This window comes from Hyla sarda, chromosome 1, assembly GCF_029499605.1.
Source record: "Hyla sarda isolate aHylSar1 chromosome 1, aHylSar1.hap1, whole genome shotgun sequence".
In the NCBI taxonomy this organism is placed as follows: domain Eukaryota; kingdom Metazoa; phylum Chordata; class Amphibia; order Anura; family Hylidae; genus Hyla; species Hyla sarda.
The window spans coordinates 270962194-270978351 of record NC_079189.1 but is presented as its reverse complement, the minus strand read 5'-3'; the positions used below and the strand labels follow the sequence as shown (position 1 = coordinate 270978351).

General features: G+C 39.0%; 1 protein-coding gene across 1 annotated transcript in view; it reads left to right on the top strand.

The window, feature by feature from the left end:
• Positions 1 to 1549: 1549 nt before the first annotated feature.
• Positions 1550 to 16158, top strand: part of NRTN (neurturin) — a 580165-nt gene continuing 565556 nt past the window's right edge. The window contains exon 1 of the mRNA XM_056572334.1: positions 1550 to 2299. The gene's annotated coding sequence lies outside the window, so the exon portion shown is untranslated. The remainder of the gene's footprint in view (positions 2300 to 16158) is intronic.

The following is a 16158-nucleotide window of genomic DNA, read 5'->3' as shown; positions in this document are numbered from 1 at the left end:
CAGGGTGTAATGTTAGTACTTTTTTTGTAATTTTGCTATGTATATTTTAAAATCTTGTAGTTTTCTATTGCACCACTAAGCCTAAAACCCAGCTGAGACTTCATGTTCTATCTAGTAATTCTAACAGAATTACAGTGAAATACCTTTTAAATATCTACACCAGTAGATAGAGAAGAGAATAGGAGCTGATCCTTCTGTAGAATGACAGGTCACAGAGCATCCTCACAAACATGCCCCATACAAAGAATAGGGTCTGGAGATGTTCATAGTTGCCTATTTCCATGGCTAAATGACTGCCTCCCAAAAAATCTAATATTCTATGTCTCACATTCACCAGATTAACAATTTTACGGAATCTTCGCCTTGAGATTTTCTGAGCAGAGATTCTATCTTTTGCTCCAGCAGAACAAGCCAGCGCTAGGACGGCTTTGATATGCGTCATCTTCATAGTTGGCAATGCATTTCCAAGCAGTCTCTGCCAAAAGAATGAACATATCCTTTCTTTTGAATCGGAGATCCGAAATTTCTGAGACGTAAATTTGGTAGTGTGAATAGTAACATAGTAACATAGTTCATCTGCAAAGATTGTTACTTTACTATTCAACCCCTCTACAAGGTCATTAATAAATATATTAAATAGAACAGGACCCAAGACGGACTCCTGTGGTACCCCACTAGTAACAGTCACCCAATCAGAATAAGTACCATTAATAACCACCCTCTGTTTCCTATCACTGAGCCAGTTACTTACCCACTTACACACATTGTCCCCCAGCCCGATCCTTCTCATTTTATGCACCAACCTTTTATGTGGCACCGTATCAATGGTGCAGCAGACTTCCATTGAAAAGTGGAATTTGCTTGGATAATATATAGTAGAAACGGACTCTTAAATTTCATGTCATCAATAATTGTCTGTATGGTATCAACACAATTATTACAACACTTTATACCTGGTTGCTAGCAGGAAAATGCTAATAAACCATATCATTAGAAGTTAAGTGATACATCTATGTTTTATAAATCAAGATCTGCATGACAGAGAGAAGTATTTCTCTTCTTTTAATTTGCTTTCATATAGAACTAACGCAGCTTAAGTCTGTTATAAAAGGATTTCTCATGTAATATCATCTAGTGAGTTAGCTAAAGTATCAATACGCAAAAGATTTAAACATAGATTTAGGCATACATTCCTCTTACGACTGCTGATGATATCACTGCTCCAGGAGTGCAATTAACCCTAATGACTCAATTCTGCAATTCATTAGAAACATCAATGTCACTATTGTACGTTCATCCTGCAAAGACGGTCTTAATACATTTCTGCAGGATTTCATGTGCAGTACTTCTCAATGTGCTACAGCACACATTAAGGGTTAAATGCCATATTTTCATGTAACCTGATATTGGCCAGCAGGAGGAGTTAGTGAGAAAGGAAAGATTAAAGTTAGGGGAAAAAAAGTCAGAACCTTACACATGCACACACACACTTATATAGACACACACTCACCCTCCCACCTTAAGCCCTTCCTTTAAAAGAAACTCATTTTCTCCTTCAAGCAATGTTCTGGGTGGCTGAGAGAAGGAGGAAGATTAAACATTAGACTACTGCTAAAAATAATTAATCCTACAGAACAAGAATCCGACAATCCTAAGAAGCAGTTTTCTTAGCTCCAATCACATTCCAATAAAGCAAAATTACACTGAGGAGGAAATGTATCAGTACTAATCAGAAGATTGTTGCCTTTGTATTGGTAACTGTGCCAGATATATGGGAGATTTCAAGAGCTTCAATTCTAATTCACAGGACAGATCAGCTTAAGTGGAAGAAGTGTTGCTTAATGTGTAAGACCCAGGACATGCCTCCAGAGACACATGTTAATCAGCTGCACTTATATAATGAAGCAGATATAACTTCTGACAGTATTGGATTTTACAAGGAATTGCAAGAAGACTAAACAAGACTCTTTGCTGTGTAACTGAATTTTCAAGAAGCTTTTAAGAGGAGTTTGACTTTAAATGATCTAACGTGTGTAGAGTCCCTGACTCAGTCGTACCCAGCATGGGACATGATGACCACTCAGAGGCATAATGTTGGGCAGTTCCTTCCAGATGTTACAGCCTCTGTAGCAGGGGCCAAGTAACCTTTGCAATAGCTTACTTGATTGTCCCAATGGAAGACACAGACGTATTCAAGGGAAACCTATTTTTATGGTTTTGTGCTTATTACAACAGTGGATCTGATATCAGTACAGGAGACCCCAATATTCAGTAGCAGTCTGGATTGTCCGGGCTAAAGGTAAGGTAAATGGAATGAAAACATGTGTTCTTAATATGTGTTGTTCTTCAATGGAGCTTCTCTTAGCTGCCTTGCAAACAGCAAACCATATCACAGAGAAAGCGTGTAAATGTAATGATTGTAGCCTTTACTTTTTTGTGTTTAAAATACTTTAAAAATACACCCAAAAAAAACTGTGTATAACGTTAAAAATTTTTATTCCAAATATACATTTTAATGTGAATTTTAAGAATACATTCCTCAGCTCTTGAGTACAAGAGGTTAATTTGGATACTCTAAAACTAAACATATAAATACTCTTCTTGGTACCAGAGTGATGATGAATGTGTCAGAGCATCAGTAGCAGGGGGTACAACATGGGATCCTGCTGAATACTATCCTGATCTGAATGTCAGCTTAGCAGACTGGGCTGTCAATTAGAATTTAAGTAATCTAGAAGCTCCTCTAGACTGTTGTAGATACCATCCAACAGGATTTCAGTATCACAGTGCGTCAAGTGATAATCCTGATTTTTCATGTAGCATTTACACATCACACTGGTCAGACTTGATCTAGAATTTAACTATAAGAATATCTATACAAGAAAAATATCAATGAACTGTAATTTATAAATCATATAGTCATTTATGCTTGATAATTTATAATCTATTTACTGCTCAACACTTTATAGAGATTTAAAGAATCAGATTTAACTTAAACTGTTATTCTCTTTTATATCACAATCTATATGTGAATATGTACTTAATTTTGACCATTGCCTCAAGATGTTTTAATTATAAATTAAACTATGTAGTTATAAAGAATCAGAGCATTTTAGCTGGTAAATTATTCCCTGGAGGCCTATACAAGCAAGGCACAGAGGAAAACAAAGAGTTAAAGAAAACATGATGATCTACATAGACAGTAGATTTTAGTTCTTCTGTCACACATAAATTCTGGCAGAAACCCTTCCCTACACATGCTGTGTGGGATATTCTAGACTACAAGTTATTTATGAAATAAACAAACAATCTGATTAATCATGGAACTCAACTAAATATGTCAAATTAGAATTAATTGCTTGGATATATATATATATATATATATATATATATATATATATATATATCCCATGAATTAATGAAATCACAGAAAAATATTGAAAACTAAAGTAATAATAATGGATAATGTGATAGGTGATAGATGTACTTGTGTCCATGACAAAATACTGATAACCAAAATGTTTTTAAAATATTTCAAGTTATTCTATACACAGAGCCAGCCTGCATACAGTATCTATTCCTATTAGAGGTATAAACAGCTCTTCTTCCACACTGACAGGGAAGAACCTTCTTAATCAAAATAGAAGGTCAGTATTCCACAGTGCAAAAATGACATGACAATGACTAGTAAGTTTACACAAGTGAGGCACTGGACAACATTTACTTATCATGCTTCACCAACTTCTGATAAGAACCAAGCACCAACATGCATTACATTATATGAGGCCAGCACATACTGCATCTATCCTGATAATCTGTAGTATGAAGGGCACACGCAATGGAAAACTAGCATACGCTTTCTCTTGATAAACTGTAGTGGTACTGTCAAAGCTCATTAGATAGGATGCCAGTGCTATGTGTTACTGGAGTATATGTTACAAGAAATAGAAAGCAAGTATATCTTGTGAGTGTCACAGTGAATTGAAATTGGTTAGATATCCTAGGCTGGGTTCACACATAGTATTTTGATCAGTATTTGTTGCTTTTTGTGGTCAGTAATTTTGTCCAAAACCGGGAGGGGAACTGATGCAGAGAAAAAGTTCTGTATCATGGAAAGACTTGCATTTTTTTCCTGTGTTTTGGACCCACTTCTGGCTTCCAAATGTCAATTGCATTAGAAAGTGCTTGGTTTTTCATGTCTTGGTATATATTCCTACTGCATAAAAATAAAAATGAATTTGCACCTGTTTTGGCAATCTGTTGGAGGGTCCAGCTGGACAGAGGAGTACTGTATGCAAAAGTCATTCCCTAATTTTAAATATTCTATGGAATTTTTAAGTATTTCAGTGGATGCCTGTAACCTTAAATCCCTTCAACCTTAAATGGGCACTGTGAGATCCAAAAATGTTTTATCTGACAGTTTCTGACAGTATCCGTATGTTGTTAGTGATGAAAATGTAAGATTTTTTTGTAATATGGTTGTTTCATTTTTTTGAATAGTTAATAAAAAATAAAAAAATCCCCCCACTAGGGGTCCCCATACCTACTAGGACACTAACCAGTCCTGCAGCAGCATCAGCTTGTCCTTGAGTCATGGACAAGAGATGAATCATGAACAAGCCTGCATGATCAGACACACCAATCACCTCCCAGCGCCACAAGGGTCATGCCCCCTTCCCCTGACAGGATTTCTAACACTGTGAGCTAATGAAAAGAGGTATTTTACTTTATAATAAATATAGGTAATAGAAGCATAAATATTAGATGTACATGGTCAGGATAAGGTACTGAGTAACATAATTTTTTGTGGGATCTGACAGGTGTGCTTTAAGTAATTTAGAGAAATCCATCTATGTGTATATCTTTCATCTATATCTATATCTATATCTAATCTTTCACCAAGGACAATATTAAAAGTGTCACTGCCATAGTTGTATCTACTGTGAAAAATTTGTAGTAATAAAGTTATAATATTTGCCACTATCATAATCATTATGCAGAATTTCATTTAAAAAATGAAACTAGAGATGACATATAATTGTTGTTTATTGGCCTCCCCACCCTGGCACACACCAACCCTCCAGCTGTGCCCTTAATCTTTATATCAAGAAATCAATTATAGCTTCATATCAAGGATTGACCATGCAGAGTACTGAACTAGTTTTAAATAGTGTTGTCTGTGACCCTAGCTCATTTCACTTTAGTCAATACTAAATCATATCTAAATTTTACATTGTGCAAATTGTACATTGAACATACAGTAGCTTAACAACAGGGGCACATGTAACTTTTTTTTTTTTTTCTAAACCCCTTCTTTTGGGTATTGGTCTTTGACCACTACTCACTGCTGGCTATAGGCTGTGTAACATTAAAACACTGTGGTACAGCTGTGTTTTTGCCATAATTTGCTATGCTTTCGACTGCATTTACGCAAATTGTGTGTCATTTATGCAAATTGCGTGTCAATTACGTGCCATTTTTAACACAATTAAATGCCTTAATATGTATTGACAAGTAAGGGTGGGCATCAGTATAAATGTTGATAGCTGGGGATTAAACATTTATAATGTTCAAAAGTGGTGCTTAAAGGGGTACTCCGGTGAAAACCTTTTTTTTTTTAAATCAACTGGCTCCGGAAAGTTAAACAGATTTTTACATTACTTCTATTAAAAAATCTTAATCCTTCCTGTACTTATTAGCTGCTGAATACTACAGAGGAAATTATTTTCTTTTTGGAATGCTCTCTAATGACATCACGAGCACAGTGCTCTCTGCTGATGTTATTATAATAATTACATAGTTACATAGTTACATAGTTAGTACGGTCGAAAAAAGACATATGTCCATCAAGTTCAACCAGGGAATTAAGGGGTAGGGGTGTGGCGCGATATTGGGGAAGGGATGAGATTTTATATTTCTTCATAAGCATTAATGTTATTTTGTTCCAGGAATGTATCTAATCCTGTTTTAAAGCTGTTAATTGTTCCAGCTGTGACCAGTTCCTGAGGTAGACCGTTCCATAAATTCACAGTCCTCACGGTAAAGAAGGCGTGTCGCCCCTTTAGACTAAACCTTTTCTTCTCCAGACGGAGGGAGTGCCCCCTCGTCCTTTGGGGGGGTTTAACCTGGAACAGTTTTTCTCCATATTTTTTGTATGGGCCATTAATATACTTATATACGTTTATCATATCCCCCCTTAAACGTCTCTTCTCAAGACTAAACAATTGTAACTCCTTTAATCGCTCCTCATAGCTAAGATGTTCCATGCCCCATATTAGTTTAGTCGCGCGTCTCTGCACCCTTTCCAACTCCGCAGTGTCCCTTTTATGGACAGGTGCCCAAAACTGAACAGCATATTCCAGGTGAGGCCGTACCAATGCTTTATAAAGGGGGAGTATTATGTCGCTGTCCCTAGAGTCCATGCCTCTTTTTATACATGACAATATCCTGCCGGCTTTGGAAGCAGCAGCCTGACATTGCATGCTATTCTGTAGTCTGTGATCTACAAGTACACCCAGATCCTTCTCTACCAGTGACTCTGACAGTTTAATCCCCCCTAAGACATACGACGCATGCAGGTTATTAGTACCCAGATGCATAACTTTACATTTATCCACATTGAACCTCATTTGCCAAGTGGATGCCCAGACACTTAGTCTATCCAAGTCATCTTGTAACTTATGCACATCCTCTATAGACTGTACTGTGCTACAAAGCTTGGTGTCATCTGCAAAGATAGAAACAGAGCTGTTAATACCATTCTCTATATCATTGATAAATAAATTAAACAACAGCGGTCCCAGTACTGAACCTTGGGGTACACCACTAATAACCGGGGACCAATCAGAGTACGAATCATTGACCACCACTCTCTGGGTACGATCCATGAGCCAGTGTTCAATCCAGTTACAAACTAAAATTTCCAAACCCAAAGACCTTAACTTACCTGTCAGACGTCTGTGAGGGACAGTATCAAATGCTTTAGCAAAATCCAGAAACACTATATCCACAGCCATTCCTCTGTCAAGGCTTCTACTCACATCTTCATAAAAGCAAATTAGATTGGTTTGACAACTTCTATCCTTAGTAAACCCATGCTGGCTATCACTTATAATACAATTATCCCCTATGTATTCCTGTATGTCTTTATTTATTGTTGTCCTTAGTGGGATTTGAACCCAAGGCAGCAGTGCTAACCACTAAGCCATCATGCTGCCCTTAGCATACATCTACTATGCACGGTTGCTAAAATGGACAGAGATGTCAGTAGAGAGCACTGTGCTCGTGATGTCATCAGTGTTCCAAAAAGAAAGGAATTTCCTCTGTAGCATTCAGCAGCTAATAAGTACTGGAAGTAATTTACAAATTTGTTTAACTTTCTGGCACCAGTTGATTTAAAAGAAAAAAGGTTTTCACCGGTGTACCCCTTTAACCCCTTAAGGACTCATGACGTACCGGTATGTCATGAGTCTGCTCCCAATCTATAACGCGGGGCCACGGCGAGGCCCCGCGTCATAGCGGGTCGGGCCCAGCCTCTAACAACGGCCGGGACCTGTGGCTAATAGCGCGCAGCATTGATCGCGGTGCCGCGCACTATTAACCCTTTAGACGTGGAATTCAAAGTTGAACGCCGCGTCTAAAGTGAAAGTGAAAGTATGACGGTTAGCTCAGGGAGTTGTTCGGGATAGCCGCAGCGAAATCGCTGCATCCCAAACAGCTTACAGGACCGCCGGAGGGTCCCTACCTGCCTCCTCACTGTCCTATCGCCGAATGACTGCTTAGTGCCTGAGATCCAGGCATGAGCAGTCAAGTGGCAGAATCATCGATCACTGATTTCCTATGAGAAACCAGTGATCAATGTGAAAGATCAGTGTGTGCAGTGTTATAGGTCCCTATGGGAGCTATAACACTGCAAAAAAAAAGTGGAAAAAAAACCCCCCACTTAACCCCCTTCCCTATTAAAAGTTTGAATCACCCCCCTTTTCCCATAAATAAAAACTGTGTAAATAAAAATAAACATATGTGGTATCGCCGCGTGCGGAAATGTCCGAATTATAAAAATATATCATTAATTAAACCGCACGGTCAATGGCGTGCGCGCAAAATAAATTCCAAAGTCCAAAATAGTGCATTTTTGGTCACTTTTTATATCAAGAAAAATTAATCAAAAGTGATCAATAAGTCCTATCAATGCAAAAATGGTACTGCTAAAAACTTCAGATCACGGCGCAAAAAATGAGCCCTTATACTGCCCCATATGTAGAAAAATAAAAAAGTTATAGGGGTCAGAAGAGAACAATTTTAAACATATAAGTTTTCCTGCATGTAGTTATGATTTTTTCCAGAAGTACGACAAAATCAAACCTATATAAGTAGGGTATCATTTTAATCATATGGACCTACAGAATAAAGATAAGGTGTCATTTTTACCGTAAAATGTACTGTGTAGAAATGGAAGCCCCCAAAATTACAAAATGGTCTCACAATGATTTTTTTTTCTGTTTCGCCATAGATTTTTGGGTAAAATGACTGATGTAATTATAAAGTAGAACTGGTGGCACAAAAAATAAGCCATCATATGGATTGTTAGGTGCAAAATTTAAAGAGTTATGATTTTTTAAAGGTAAGGAGGAAAAAACGAAAATGCAAAAACGGAAAAACGCTGAGTCCTTAAGGGGTTAAACAGTTGGGAAATCAGACAAATGAGAGCTGATCTCAAAGTTTGGTCCCTTAGCATACATTATCATGAGGCGGCACAATTTATATAGGATAACATTAGATGAACTACGTAGATAAGAGTGCACTCACTTATTCTCAAAATAAGAACATTTCTCCACATGACAGTAATATAGGTTTCCAGGAAAAGAGAAAATATATGCTGGCTTCAGAATTGTTTGACTTTATTTCCTATTTGGGGCATTTATCTGCGATTTAGTGCAGTCCTGAGAAGCATAAGATAATTGGATGAGAATTTCAGTAATTATTTTTCTGCTGACCACCCAGACTGTACAGTTCATCAGCCCATGCTATATTTGGCCTAAGTTTATATAAATGTATTTATACAGGGAGTTTAAAGAAATGAACGTTAAAGCTGTTTTGTGACAGTCTCTTTCTTAAAACCCAAAAGTTTGGATATGTGTCAGGCAAGAAAATTTTCTTCCATAGATTGGTGGTACAAAAATAGTAACACAGCTTACAGGTGGTGAACTGCATACATTTTAATGCTGGTAATAAACTAAAAAGAGTTGACATATTATTACATTAACAGACAAATATGCCATTCATGCTTTATGCAGTTGTAGATGTCTATTAGAGATAGTGCAGCCAGAAATGTAGCCTCTGCATATTTTGAATCTTTAACTTTTCTGTGCTATGCTATGTGCTATGCTATCTTTTACTTTTCTGTGCTATGCTATGTGCTATGCTATCTTTTACTTTTCTGTGCTATGCTATGTGCTATGCTATCTTTTACTTTTCTGTGCTGTGCTATGCTGGGTCAATCAGATGTCCTCCTGATGCTCCACCTCTTGCCATACAGCATATTAACATAGTTCAAAGATTGAAAAAAGACAAACGTCCATCAAAATTCAACCTATATCCCTACTGTGTTGATCTAGAAGAAGGCAAAAAAAAAAACCTTATGAGGCTGATGCCAATTTCCGTATACCAGGGGGAAGAATTATTTCCTGACAATCAGAACAAATCAATGTTTTGTCCTAATACTATATCTAGATCCGGTATCCTTAAAGGGGAACTCCGGTGGAGTTTTTTTCATATCATCTGGCTCCAGAAAGTTAAACAGATTTGTAAATTACTTCTATTAAAAAATCTCAATCCTTCCAGTACTTATCAGCAGCTGTATACTACAGAGAAAGTTGAGTTGTTCTTTTCTCTCTGACCACAGTGCTCTCTGCTGACACCTCTGCCCATGTCAGGAACTGTCCAGAGCAGGAGAGGTTTGCTATGGGGACTTGCTCCAACTCTGGAAAGTTCCTGAGATGGACAGAGGTATCAGCAGAGAGCACTGTGGTCAGACAGAAAAGACATTCAAAAAGAAAAGAACTTCCTCTGTAGTATACAGCATCTGAAAAGTACTGGAAGGATTAAGATTTTTAAATAGAAGTCATTTACAAATCTGTTTAACTTTCTGGCACCAGTTGATTTGACACAGTCGTGGGTACAAATAGATCATACGAGGCATCTCTGTACTGTCCCCTCATATATTTATTTATTTATACATAGTCTAAATCTAATAACCCTAAATTGACTAATCTTTCTGGCTGCTGTAGTCCTCTATCTGCAGAAAAAAAGGTTTAGCCTCCAAGAGCGACATGCCTTAGTTACTATAGGGGTAATGTCCGTTTTTGTGCTTCTTTTTTTTTTTCCGTTTTAGGCCCTGTTCAGACTTTGGTTTTATGTTTGAACTGTTTTCTGTGCTATTCTACTTGGCAAGGAAATAGTTAATGCTATTAGCCAATGGGAACTTGGGTGGGGCTATTTAACCTCTTAAGGACTCAGGGCGTACCTGTACGCCCTGAGCCCGGTGTTTAAAACGGGGTCAGGCCGTGACTCTGCATCACACCGGGTCGGTCCCGGCTGCTATTCATAGCCGGGACTCTGGGCTAACAGCACGCAGCAGCGATCGTTGTGCCGCGCGCCATTAACCCTTCAGACGCGGCGGTCAAAATTGACCGCCGCATCTGAAAGTGAAAGTAAACGCTTCCCGGCAGCTCAGTCGGGCTGATTGGGACATCGCGATAAAATCGCGATGTTCCGATCAGCTGGGACGCAAGCGGAGGTCTCCTACCTGTCTCTGCGGCGTCCGATCGGGGTTTGATTGCTCTAAGCCTGAGCTACAGGCTTGAGCAATCGAGCCCCTATCTCACTGATCCGTGCAAAGCTATGGCTTTGCAGGGATCAGCGTAAGAGATCAGTATGTGCAGTGTTATAGGTCCCTATGGGAGCTATAACACTGCAAAAAAAAAGTGGAAAAAAAACTTAACAAAGGTCATTTAACACTTTCCCTAATAAAAGTTTGAATCACCCCCCTATTCCCATTTAAAAAAAACTGTGTAAATAAAAATAAAAATAAACATATGTGGTATCATTGCCTATGGAAATGTCCGAACTATAAAAATATATCGTAATTAAATCGCACGGTCAATGGCGTACGTGCAAAAAAATCCAAAAAAAGTCCAAAATAGCTTATTTTTGGTCACTTTTTATATCATGAAAAAATGAATAAAAGCGATCAAAAAGTCTGATCAATACAAATGGTAACGCTAAAAACTTCAGAACACGGCGCAAAACATGAGTCCTCATACCGGCCCGTATGCGGAAAAATAAAAAAGTTATAGGGGTTAGAATATGAGAATTTTTAAAAAATTTTCCTGCATGTAGTTATGATTTTTTTCCAAAGTAAGACAATATCCAACCTATATAAGTAGGGTATCATTTTAACCGAATGGACTTACAGAATAAAGATAAGGTGTTATTTTTACAGAAAAATGCACTGCGTAGAAACGGAAGCCCCCAAAAGATACAAAATGAAATTTTTTCTTCAATTTTGTCGTACAATGAATTTTTTTTTCTGTTTCGCTGTGGATTTTTGGGTAAAATGACTAATGTCACTGCAAAGTAGAATTGGTGGCGCAAAAAATAAGCCATCATATGGAATTTTAAGTGCAAAATTGAAAGCGTTATGATTTTTAGAAGATGATGAGGAAAAAATGAAAATGGAAAAACGCTGAGTCCTTAAGGGGTTAAAGGGGTACTACCTATCTAAAGGATAGGGGATAAGTTGCCTGGTCATGCAGGGTCCCGCTTCTGGGGACCCCCGCAATCTCGCACGCAGCACCCCGCTCTCATCAGGCCCCGGAGCGAACATCCGCTCCGGGTCTGATGACGGGGCCGGTGATCGTGACGTCACAGCTCCGCCTCTGTGTGACGTCAAGCTCCGCCCCTCAATGCAAGTCTATGTCAGGGAGTGAGACAGCTGTCTCGCCCCCTGCCATAGAGTTACATTGAGGGGCGGAGCGTGATGTCACATGGGGTGGAGCCATGATGTCACGATACTCCGACCCCGTGATCGGCAGTCCTCAGACCCGGAGCGGATGTTCACTCCTGAGCCTGATGAGAGCGGGGTGCTGCGTGCGAGACGGCGGGACCCCACGTGATCATGCAACTTATCCCCTATCCTTTAGATAGGGGATAAGTTGTCAGCACGGTAGTACCCCTTTAATCCCAAGCTCTGCTGAACTCTGGGCTGCTTATTAGTTTTACCTTTGCTATGTCTGTTTGCCTGCGTTTTTACCATGGTTGATTCCTGTTTATCATATTGTTTTTAGTCTGCTTGGTTTTATGTACATCTGTTGGCTTTTACTACCTTGTAATATCTTAGTCTATGTTCACTCTTAGTCTGTGTTCAGTCTTTCTTGTACCCATGCTCTGTATTTATTATTCCTGATTAGAGTCCTGACCCATATTCCTCCATGTTATGGAGTTTGGTTTTGTATAATTCCTGTTTGTTATCTTGATCAGTTAACAGCATCTTGATCGGTGGAATGTGATTGCTGGCTAGTGGTCTATTTGGCTTTGGTATTGATGTCCCTCCATGTTTGGAGTAGGGAGTCTAGTTTGTTCCTTGTTCAGTGTCCAGTGTGAACAGTGTTCTATGTTTCCTGAGCTGTTTAGTGTTTTACATTCAGTTCATCTGTTCATCCCCTGGTTTCTGCTGTATGCTTATTCTATATGTATTCTTGTTATTTTTTTAATTTCTGCCATTTATCTTGATTCCAGTTTGTGAACTGTATGTTATGTTATATCCTGTCTGGTTTATCTGGTTGTTTGGTTGTTATCCTGTTATGTTTCTGACCTGTCTCTGACTATGTACGGTATTATTTGTGTACTTTTCGCCCATTGCACTTTAGCACAGGGAGGGACCAACTCAGAGTTATCAATCCGCCATTTAGAACGGATGGGCAAGGAGGATGTTTCTAAGGACAGCTTAGGGCTCACTTTCCCTGTCCACCCCTGGTAATTATAAAAACAAAAGAGAGCGCCCAATAGAGTAAAACCACCCGGGTAGAAGTGGCAAAAAAAAAAACTTTATTCAAGCCTCTTACCCCAGGTGGTTGTCTGAGCTCACACACAACAATGGTCAGCGTGATAAGGCACGGTCTGCAGCCTCCCAACCAAGCATATAGCAGTAGAGATCGACTTCCAGGAGATGGTGGGTCTCTACTGGTCAGCATTGTGGAGACCCACCATTCCCTTGAAGTCCATCTCTACCACCCCTGATCATGACAGTAACTATGTGAACTTCATTCATCAGTGTTGAACCTCATCTGCCACTTCCCAGCCTAAGTCTCCAACCAATCCAGTTCAATTTGTAACAGTGCACTGTTCTCTATTGTGTTAACCACTTTGCAGAGATTGACTTACAATATACTTTCTCTACAAGGTCATTTATAAATATAATAAAAAGAAAAGGACCCAAAACTGACCCCTGAGGTACCCCACTGGTAACAGTCATCCAGTCATACTATGTAACCACCCTCTGTTTCCTATCACTGAGCCAGTTACTTATCCACATACACAAATTCTCCCCAGACCAATCCTTCTCATTTTATGTACCAACCTTTATGTGGCACCGTATCAAATGCTTTGGAGAAATCAAGCTATACGACACCCAGTGATTTCCTTGGTCCAGTCTGGAGCTCACCTCCTCATAAAAGCTGATTAGGTTAGTTTGACAGGACCGATCCCTCATAAACCCATGCTGATATGGAATCACACATTTATTTTCCAATATAGCATCTCTTAGCTGAACCTCCATTGTCTGTATATTGTTTAACCCCTTAACGACCATGGACATGTATACACGTCCAGGCAGGATGCACGTTCCCCCACCAGGACGAGTATATATGTCCATGGTTCTTGTTGGTGCTGCCCAGTGCAAAAGTGTAAAAACAATAAATGTTAAAAAAAAGTGTAAAAAATGTAATAAAAAAATTAAAATACATTTATTAAATAACTATAATGAAAAATAAAAATGCATAATGTGTAGGATCATACGGCGCACATCCGCAGCAGTCACAATAATGAGCTCCCTGCTGCGGCTGGATAGCTTTGTGTGTCCACTCATAGCAGCAAATTTCCCGCCAGCAGTCAGCGGACACACTGAGCTACCCAGCCACAGCAGTGATCTCGCCCTTGTGACTGCCGGGGGCATCCGCGGTGTGAAATATGCTGTGGATGTGCTCTATATGACCCTACACTGCATCATGTTCATACTGCATTTCAGCAGTATTATGTCAAAAAAGTAATGCTGACATATACTGAAGCAGCTCCATTCATTTCTGAATGAGACTGCTACAGTATACATTGGCATCCCTTTTTTGACATGACAATGGACATGTATACTGCAGAAATGCAGGATGAAAGGGGACTATCACCCAACACCTCCCCTCCCTCAAACAAAATAAACCAGTATCTTCAAGAATTTTGCAACTGCTGGGGGGCACCTGCGGTGTGAAATATGCTGCGGATGCGCTCTATGTGAGCCTACACTGTCTCCCATTCATACTGCGTTTCTGTAGTATGTTAGAGGTATCTGTCAGTATCATGTAAAAAAAAGTGATATTGATGTAGCAGCTCAATTTATTTCTGAAAGAGACTGCTACAGTATACATTGGCATCTCTTTTGGCATGACAACGGACACCTATACTGCAGAAATGCAGTACGAATGGGGACTATTCATATAATGATGCCTTGAAAGCCAAAGGGGGCTCCTCTCCTTCTTGGTCCTACCAGGTGGTCAGACAACCAGATATGGCCGAAGTTGGGGTACTGCACAGCCTGGGACAAACAGGGTGATAAAATAGGGGGGGCATTTCCTCCATTTCAACAGCAACTTACCAAAAATGATGTCAAACAAATAAAGAATTTGTGGGGAAAAAAAGCTAATTGCACTTTTTTCCACTGACTTTGAAATAATTCTAGCCACACAATAAGGGCTCAATGTACTCACTTTTGCCCTAGGTGAATACTTTAGGGGGTGCAGTTTTGAAAATGGGGTCACATCTGGGATTGCAGTATTGTTCTGACAGCTTGAATGTTTTGCAAGATGAAGTGCGGCCTATAATTTGTATAATAATAATATCATGAAAGCCACATGGTGCTCCTCTCCTTCTGGGTCCCACCATGTGGCCATGCAACCAAATATGGCCTAAGCGGTATTACCGAACATGGGATGAACAGCGTGATAAAATATGGGGCACATTTTCTACTTTTCAGATGCAATGTACAAAAAATTTTTTTCATTTTTCCACTGACTTTGTAACCATTCCAGCCACAAAAAAAAGGACTCAAAGTACTCACTTTTGGTCATGGTAAATACTTTAGGGGGTGTAGTTTCCAAAATGGTGTATTTTTTGGGGGTTCTGGCAGTTAAACCCTTTGCAGGAATGAAGTGCGGCATACAATCCATGCGGCCTAAAATGATGCCCTGAAAGCCAAATGGCGCTTCTGTCCTTCTGGGTCCTACCACCCGGCCAAGGAACCAAATATGGCCTAAACGCGGGTATTTCCAAACATGGGTAGAGCAGCTCAATAAAATATAGGGTGCATTTCTTTCAATATCAGAAGCAATGTACAAAAAATATGCTCCACAAATAATGCATGACATTGTAATAATTCCTGCCAAAAAACTATGGTGTTAAAATACTCAGTGTTTGCCCGAGCGAAGACGTTGAGGGGTCTAGTTTTTAAAATGGGGTCATTTGGGGGGGTCCTATGTTCTACCACCTTCAAATTTCTGCAAACCTTGCAAAAGATGTACTTTTAAAATTTTCAAAATTTCAAGTTAAATTGTTAGGCTTCTAATTCATTTAATGTTAATTAAAAACAAAAGAAATGCTTTCAAAATAAAGTAGACATCTGAAAGTAAAAGTTTCATAAACTATTTGGTCAGAAAGTATAAATATATGACACCTATTAGTGTTAAAATAGCCAAAAAAAAGATCTTTTTTAAATTGTCATGATTTTTTGCATTGCAAAAATAAAAACTACAAATTATATGGGCTTACTATGTACATGAAGGACAACTTGTGACCAAAAACAATGTCAGAATTATCGTTAATGGCAATACGTTAACA